Source organism: Sus scrofa, chromosome X (assembly GCF_054392235.1).
Source record: "Sus scrofa isolate SSC_HxYL_T2T_F1_AM1 chromosome X, Sscrofa_HxYL_maternal_Yorkshire_Landrace_v2.0, whole genome shotgun sequence".
NCBI lineage: Eukaryota > Metazoa > Chordata > Mammalia > Artiodactyla > Suidae > Sus > Sus scrofa.
The window spans coordinates 96,989,325-96,996,961 of NC_139401.1; positions in this window are offsets into that span (position 1 = coordinate 96,989,325).

The following is a 7,637-nucleotide window of genomic DNA, read 5'->3' on the forward strand; positions in this document are numbered from 1 at the left end:
CAATTTTTAGACCTGTGGTTACAAGAACATAGGATACTTTTTAGAATATGTTGATTTTCTCTAGGAGCTTGATCTTTTCTCCACTATCATCAAAAATGTTTGACCCTGGCATTGCCTCACTGTGGGTTTGTTTTCTCTGAACATGTGGGGGTCATCTTCAAGTTCTCTCTCCCTTATTAGAGTTTTGGTGACTGCTATAACTAGGTCATTTTCACTCTTATATTAATCTCTGCTAATAAGAAACTTGAATGTATTACTTAGGGTTTCCTTTCTCACCTCAGTCTTCTCTATTTCCAGGTTCTAAAATTTTCACTTTTACTTCATTCATTCATTAATTTCTATCTTTGGGAGAAATGCATTAGTATTGAGAAGTGTTTTAAGGCACCACTTGTGAACGTGCCATAGAAAGAATATGTTAATCTTTTAACCCAAGTATTTGTATGTGTGTATATGTGAATCTTGGGACCCATTTTAATTTTAATTTTTATGTTGCCTGGAATGAATTAATTTATACCTGGTAGGCCAGTTATTGAGCCCAGTTACACAGTGAAATTGTATGCCATGTACCAAGCTATCTAGAATCCTTAATGAATATCCCAAGTGTTAGGATCTGCAATCCCAATATTTGAAGATTTTAATGCATATGTTTGCTTGGGGATTGAGACTAAGGGCTTGAATCCCCTTGGCAAGTAATTCAAATATGAGGCCTTTAGGGAAGGTCATTAGACATAGCTCAGGCAAATCTCAATTCTCACCATCTGTGAGATTTGGAATCAATCATGGAAACTGAGTGTTGGGATTAAATTTGGGGCTTTGTGGACTTTTTAAAAGGGCCTGAAACCTATGTCTATGTGTCTACTGGAAAAGACAAGCTTGTTCCTTTGTGTCCTCCATAACCCACTATTTGAAAAGCTTTTTTCCTCCAATGCTTTTTTTTTTGGAGAGTTTCTGATATTATTCTTTAATATTTTATTTATTAATTCATTAATTGGATTAGAAGGGTGATAAATGGCTGATTCTATATTAAGGGGGACCTCTGAGGATGAATTTGTATTTTATAATTTCCATAGAAAACTAGCAATAAGCAGAGCTTTATGACATTCTGCTTTATATGATGTCTGGGGTATGCTCACATATCCTGGCACCAGAAATACATAGCAGAGTATTTGCATTAGATGGTAGAATACCTCCATAAAAGGTAATACCTCCATAAAAGAAAACATAAACAGCACCCTCTTAGGGGGTAGTATTTGAGAGTTCCTGATTTTTAGTTGTCTATGGGACATTTTAGCAAAACTGGTTTGTTCCAAAGTCCATCACCCAAAAAGTAATACCCACTTATATCTGATTTTTCTCTTTTTTCAGATATAACTGAGAGCATATGTTCAAGTAAGATACATGATGTCTTCAAAATCTATCCTGTTCCAGGAGTTCCCATCGTGGCACAGCAGTTAATGAATCCGACTAGGAGCCATGACGTTGCAGGTTCAATCCCTGGCCTTGCTCAGTGGGTTAACGATCTAGCATTGCCGTGAGCTGTGGTGTAGGTCACGTGTAGGTCACAGACATGGTTCAGATCTGGTGTTGCTGTGACTGTGACGTAGGCTAGCAGCTGTAGCTCCAATTCGACCCCTAGCCTTGGAACCTCCATATGCCAGGGGTGCGGCCTTAAAAAGCAAAAAAAAAAAAAAAAAATCTATTCTGTTCCACTAGTGTGTCTGTCTGTTTCTGTGCAAGTACAAAACAGTTTTGTTTACTGTAGCTTTGTCCTATAGTCTGAGGTCAGGGACAGTGATACCTCCATCTTTTTTATTTTATCTCACTATTGCTTTGGCTATTCTGGGTCTTCCATGGTTCCATATGAATTTTTAAATTATTTGTTTTAGTTCTGTGAAAATTGTGGTATGTTAATAAGTACTTCATTGAGTCTGTACTTTCCCTTGGATAGTATGGCCATTTTAACAGTATTAATTCTTCCAGCCCACAAACACAGGGTGTCTTTCCATTTTTTGTATCATCTTCAATTTCCTTCATCAATGTTTTATAGTTCTCAGAGTATAGGCCTTTTATCTCCTTGGTTAAGTTTATTCCTAGTTATTTTATTCTTTGATGTTATTATGAGTGGAATTGTTTTCTTGCTTTCTCTTTCTGACAGTTCATTATTGGTGTATAGAAAAGCAGCAGATTTCTGTGTATTAATCTTGTGCCTTGACTTGGAGTCTGGTGTTAATAGATGCAAACTATTCCATTTGGAATGGATAAGCAATGAGATTCTGCTCTATATCACAGGGACCAATATACAGTCACTTGTGATGGAACATGATGGTAGATAATGTGAGAAAAAGAATATATATATATGACTGGGTCACTTTGCTCTACAGTAGAAAACGACAGAACACTGTAAATCAACTATAATGGAAAAATAAATATCATTTAAAAAGAAAAAACCAATCTTATTTCTACATATTAACAGTAAACATGTGGAGTTCAAAATTTTTAAAAATATATATACATATAATTTACATTCCCTCAAAAGTAAATGAAATATGCAGGTATACATTTAACAAAACAGGTTCTGTATCCTGAAAATTACAAAATACTGATTAAAGAAATTAAAGAAGACAAATATTTGGATAGTCATTCTGTGTTCATGGACTATAAGTCTCAACACAGTAAATATATCAATTCTCCCCAGATTAACCTATAAATTTATTTCCTATCAAAACCTCAATGTGTTTTTGCAGATATATACAGGCTTATTCTAAAATTAAAATAGGTAAGTTCCCTTATGGGACATCAGTTTAAGGATCTGGCATTGTCACTGCAGCAGCTCAATTGCTGCTGCGGCACAAGTTCAATCCCAGGCTCAGGAACTTCTACATGCCATGGGCACAGCCAAGAAAAAAAGAGGGAAAAAAAAGAAAAGAAAATTAAAATGGAATTGCAAAGGAATTGAAATACCTAAGTCACTCTACTGACATTAATAACCAATATATAGTTATAGCAATCAAAACAGTGTGGTATTGGCAATGGGACAGACACAGAGATCAATGGAATAGAATGAAAAACCCAGAAATAGAACCACATAAATACTTGACTGGGTGTTGACAAACAAAAGCAATTTGATGGATGAAGGATAATCTTTTTCAACAAATGACCATGGGTAAATGGACATCCATAGGCAAAGAAGTGAAAATAATCCTAAACCTTACACTTTGTACAAAAATTAGCTCAAAATTGACCTTGTGCTTAAGTACAAAATGTAAAACTATAATTCTTTCAGGAAAAAAATAGAGGGAAAAAAACCTTTGGAATCTAGGGCTAGGCAAAGTTGTTGACCTTGAAAATAATTGCACAATCCATAAAAGCAAAACATGAAAAATTGTCCAATAAAAATTTAAAACCTTTGTTCTGATAAACACTAATAAGAGAATGAAAGGATAACTTGCACACTGGGAGAAAATATTTGAACACACATCTGATAAAGGAAAAATATCTTGAATATGTAAAGGACTCTCAAAAGTCAGTAGTAACAAAGAAGAAATCCAATTAGAACATGGGCAGACATTTCACTGAACAGGGTTAGAGGTGGCAAATAAGCACCCAAAAGAGAAGTCACCAAGAAATGTGAATTGGCACCATGATATGATAAGAACACACATAAATTTGGATGGATAAATTTTTTGAAAAGTGTTGATATTTAATGCCAATAGGTATTCACAAAAACTCTATATGTTGCTGCCAGGAATACAAGATGATACTCACTCTGGAAAATAGCTTGGCACTTCTTACAATATTAAATATCCACCTACCATATAACTCTACAGTTGAACTCTTAAGCATTTAACCCAGGTAAACAAAAAAAAAATCTGTACATGATTGTGGTATCAAAAACTGTAAATAACCCAGATATTCATTCTTTGATGTCAAATGATCAAATAAACATGGTACACTCTTACCATGTAGTATTACTCAGAGAAAGAAGAAAGAGAGAAAGAGAGAAAGAGAGAAAGAAAGAAAGAAAGAAAGAAAGAAAGAAAGAAAGAAAGAAAGAAAGAAAGAAAGAAAGAAAAAAGAAAGAAAGACAAAAGAAAGAAAGAAAGAAAGAAAGAAAGAAAGAAAGAAAGAAAGAAAGAAAGAAAGAAAGAAAGAAAAAGATTTATGCAAATAAAAATTTGGATAAATATTGAGGGAATGATGTTGAATGAACAAAGTCAACCCCAAAATATCACAAACTGTATGATTCCTTTTATGGAACATTTCTTGAAATGACAAAATCATAAAAACGAAGAAAAATTCAGTGATTTCCAGTAGTCAGGGATAGTGTTGGGGAGTAAGCTGGATGTAGCGCAAAAGAATAGCATGGAGGAATCCTTGTGATGATAAAACCATCTTGTTTTCTTGACCACATCCATGTCAACATCCTAATTGTAATATTGCACTATATTTTTGTAAGATGATACCATTGGGAAATTGGGTAATAGGTACATAAAATCTCTTATAACTGCATGTGAATCTACAAATCAAAATTAAAAGTTTAATAAGAAAAATTAATTGTGTGGCAACTTACACTGTGGATCAAAATTTAGTAATATTGATTTGACTGACTGTTTTTCCTGAAACACCTATAAATCCAGACAAAATATATGCATAAATTTTTTATTGAAGTATAGTTGATGTACAATATTATTTAGGTAATAGTTGTACAATGTAGTGATTCACAATTTTTAAAGGTTGTACTCCATTTATAGTTATTTTATTGGCTCTATCCCCTGTTTTGTAAAATATATCCTTATGGCTTAGTTATCTTATACACAATAGTTTGTACTTATAGCATTGGATACCAGATACCAAGAACATTGATCCTTGAGATACACAAAATAAATTATTTGAGCCCTAACATTATTCCACCTTGCTGTTTGGAGAGTCTACAGGCCTCTAAAAAGGGAAGGGGTAACCAGTTAGCCTCCATGACTTAAGGAGACAGTATCTTGAGTCAAAGCCAAAGCTAGAGTTGAGAGAGCATAGTTCTGAGGAAGAGCTAACTGCAAAAAGACAACTCTAGACACCTGGAGCTATTTCTGCTTTAGTCTTCAGCTGAGTAATGATCAGCATGTTTGTGTAGGATATCGTCTCCTGGCAAGGGAAAAAATCACATGAACTGATTAGAGGGAATAATACCCATAGCTCAAACAAGGCAAGTAATATTTTCTCGCCACCAGTTAGAGTGAAAAACTTTGTCAATCCAAAGCACAGTTAAAAATATACAGAAGGCTTTGCAAAATTAGCTTTAGATTACAGGCTACTTTGATTCCAACTAGAAAAGTTTAAAAACAGGACCTGAAAGAATCAAACTATTTTTAAGGACCATAACCACATTCTAGAATAATGCACAAGAATAGTTGTAGGAATATAAAATATTGGGCACTTAACAAGGTAAACTTATCAGTGTTTAGCATCCAATGAAAAATTCCAGGCATGTAAAGAAGGAGGGAAATATGACTAGAATGAGGAGAGAAACAAAATTGACCCTGAACTATTAGTGATGACAGGACTGATAGACAAATACATTAAAAGAATCTTTATAGATTCACTCATGTGTACCAAAAACCATAGAAATAATTGAATGAAGTAAGTAGAGATGTGAATGAAAGACCAAAATCCAACTTCCCCAGATAAAAACTACAGCTTCTGAGATGGAAAATACACTGGAATGGGATTAAGACCAGATTAGATACAATATAAAAAAGATGATTGACCTTGAAGACAGAGCAATAGAACAAAGAGAGAAATATGGGGAAAGTGAGATTTCATGAGATGTGAAATAATTTCAAGTGACCTAATATAAGTTTAATTGGAATCCTTTAAAAAGAGAGCAAGGAAGAAAATATTTGAAGTTATAGTTGAAATAATAATTGCCTCAAATTTTTTTAAATCTGATGAAAATAATAAATCCTCATATAATCCCAAGCATATGAACCATGACAAAAACTACAGCAGGTCATATCATTACCAAATTGCTTAAAACGAATGATGGAGACCAATTTTAAAGCATGAAGGGAAAAAAAAAGGCAGAAAGTAATGATATCAGATTTCTCACTGGAGACAATGCAAATTAGATAACAATAGAGCTACTAGTTTAAATTAATGAACGAAAAAATAAACAAGCTAGACCTTTAACTCAGTGAAGATATCTTTTAAAAGCAAGTGTGAAATAATTTTTCTGATATACAAAGCTGAAAATGGTAATTACCCAGCAGAATTCTGCTATAAGATACATTTCTGGAAGTCCTTCAGTTGATTCCAAATGGAAATCTGGATCCACACAAAGTGGTCAAGTGTACCAGCAGTGGTACTATATTAGTGAATAATTTATTATTTAATTATCTTCAAATCATTTTAAAAAATAAGATATTTTGAGTTTTATAGCATGTATTGAAGCAAAATGTGTGCTAACAGTAGCACAAAGATTGTGATTGGAGAACTAAAATCATATTGTGGTAAGGTTCTTAATACATATACGAAGTTGGATAATGTAATTTGGGAATACACTATTTCAAGTTAAAGACGTATATTTATAACCCTAAACCAATCAATAAATAATATAAGGAAGGGAAATAGGTAATAAACTTACAAAGAATACAAAATGGAATCATAAAACATAGCCAATTAATTCAAAAGAAGGAAGAACAAGAAAAAACAAGGAACAAAGAGCAGATGGGTTAAGAAGTTCCCGTCTTGGCTCAGTGGTTAACGAATCTGACTAGGAACCATGAGGTTACAGGTTCGATCCCTGGCCTTGCTCAGTGGGTTAAGTATCCGGCATTGCCGTGAGCTGTGGTGTGGGTTGCAGACGCCGCTCGCTCGCTCGCTCGCTCGCTCGAATCCCGCGTTGCTGCGGCTCTGGTGTAGGCCGGCAGCTGCAGCTCCGATTGGACCCCTAGCCTGGGAACCTCCACATGCTGTGGGAGCGGCCCTAGAAATGACCAAAAAAAAGAAAAAAGAGTAGATGGGTTAAATAGCAAGATGATATATTTAAACACAATCACATCAATAACCACATCAAATATAAAGGGTCTAAACACCCCATAACTAGAGGCTGAAAGATTGAATTTTTAAAAAGCAAAACTCAATTATATGCTGCCTACAATAAACCTATTATAAAAATAAAGGCACACCTAAAACACAAGTAAAAGGACAGAAACAATATGTCATGCTAATGCTAATTAAGAGAAAGATGAAATGGCTGTATTGATATCAGACAGCATAGATTTTAAATAAATTGTGTCCATTGATCAAGACGCTTAATATTGTTAAGGTCTCAGTTCTCCCCAGATTGATCAATAGATCCACTACAATCCCAGTAAGCAGCTCAACAGTCTTTTTTTTTATTTTTAGGAATTAACAAGCAGATTCTAAAATTCAGAGAGAAATGAAGAGAAATTTGAATAGTCACAACAATTTTAATAAAGCACAAATTTAGAACACATATCTCCAAACTTATTATAAAGATATATTAATCAAGATATTGGCATGTTACTGCAAATATAAACAAAAGGAATAGAAGAGAGAGTCCAAGAACAGATTACACTTACCTGGACAATTGATATTTTACAAAGGTGCAAAGACAAATCTGT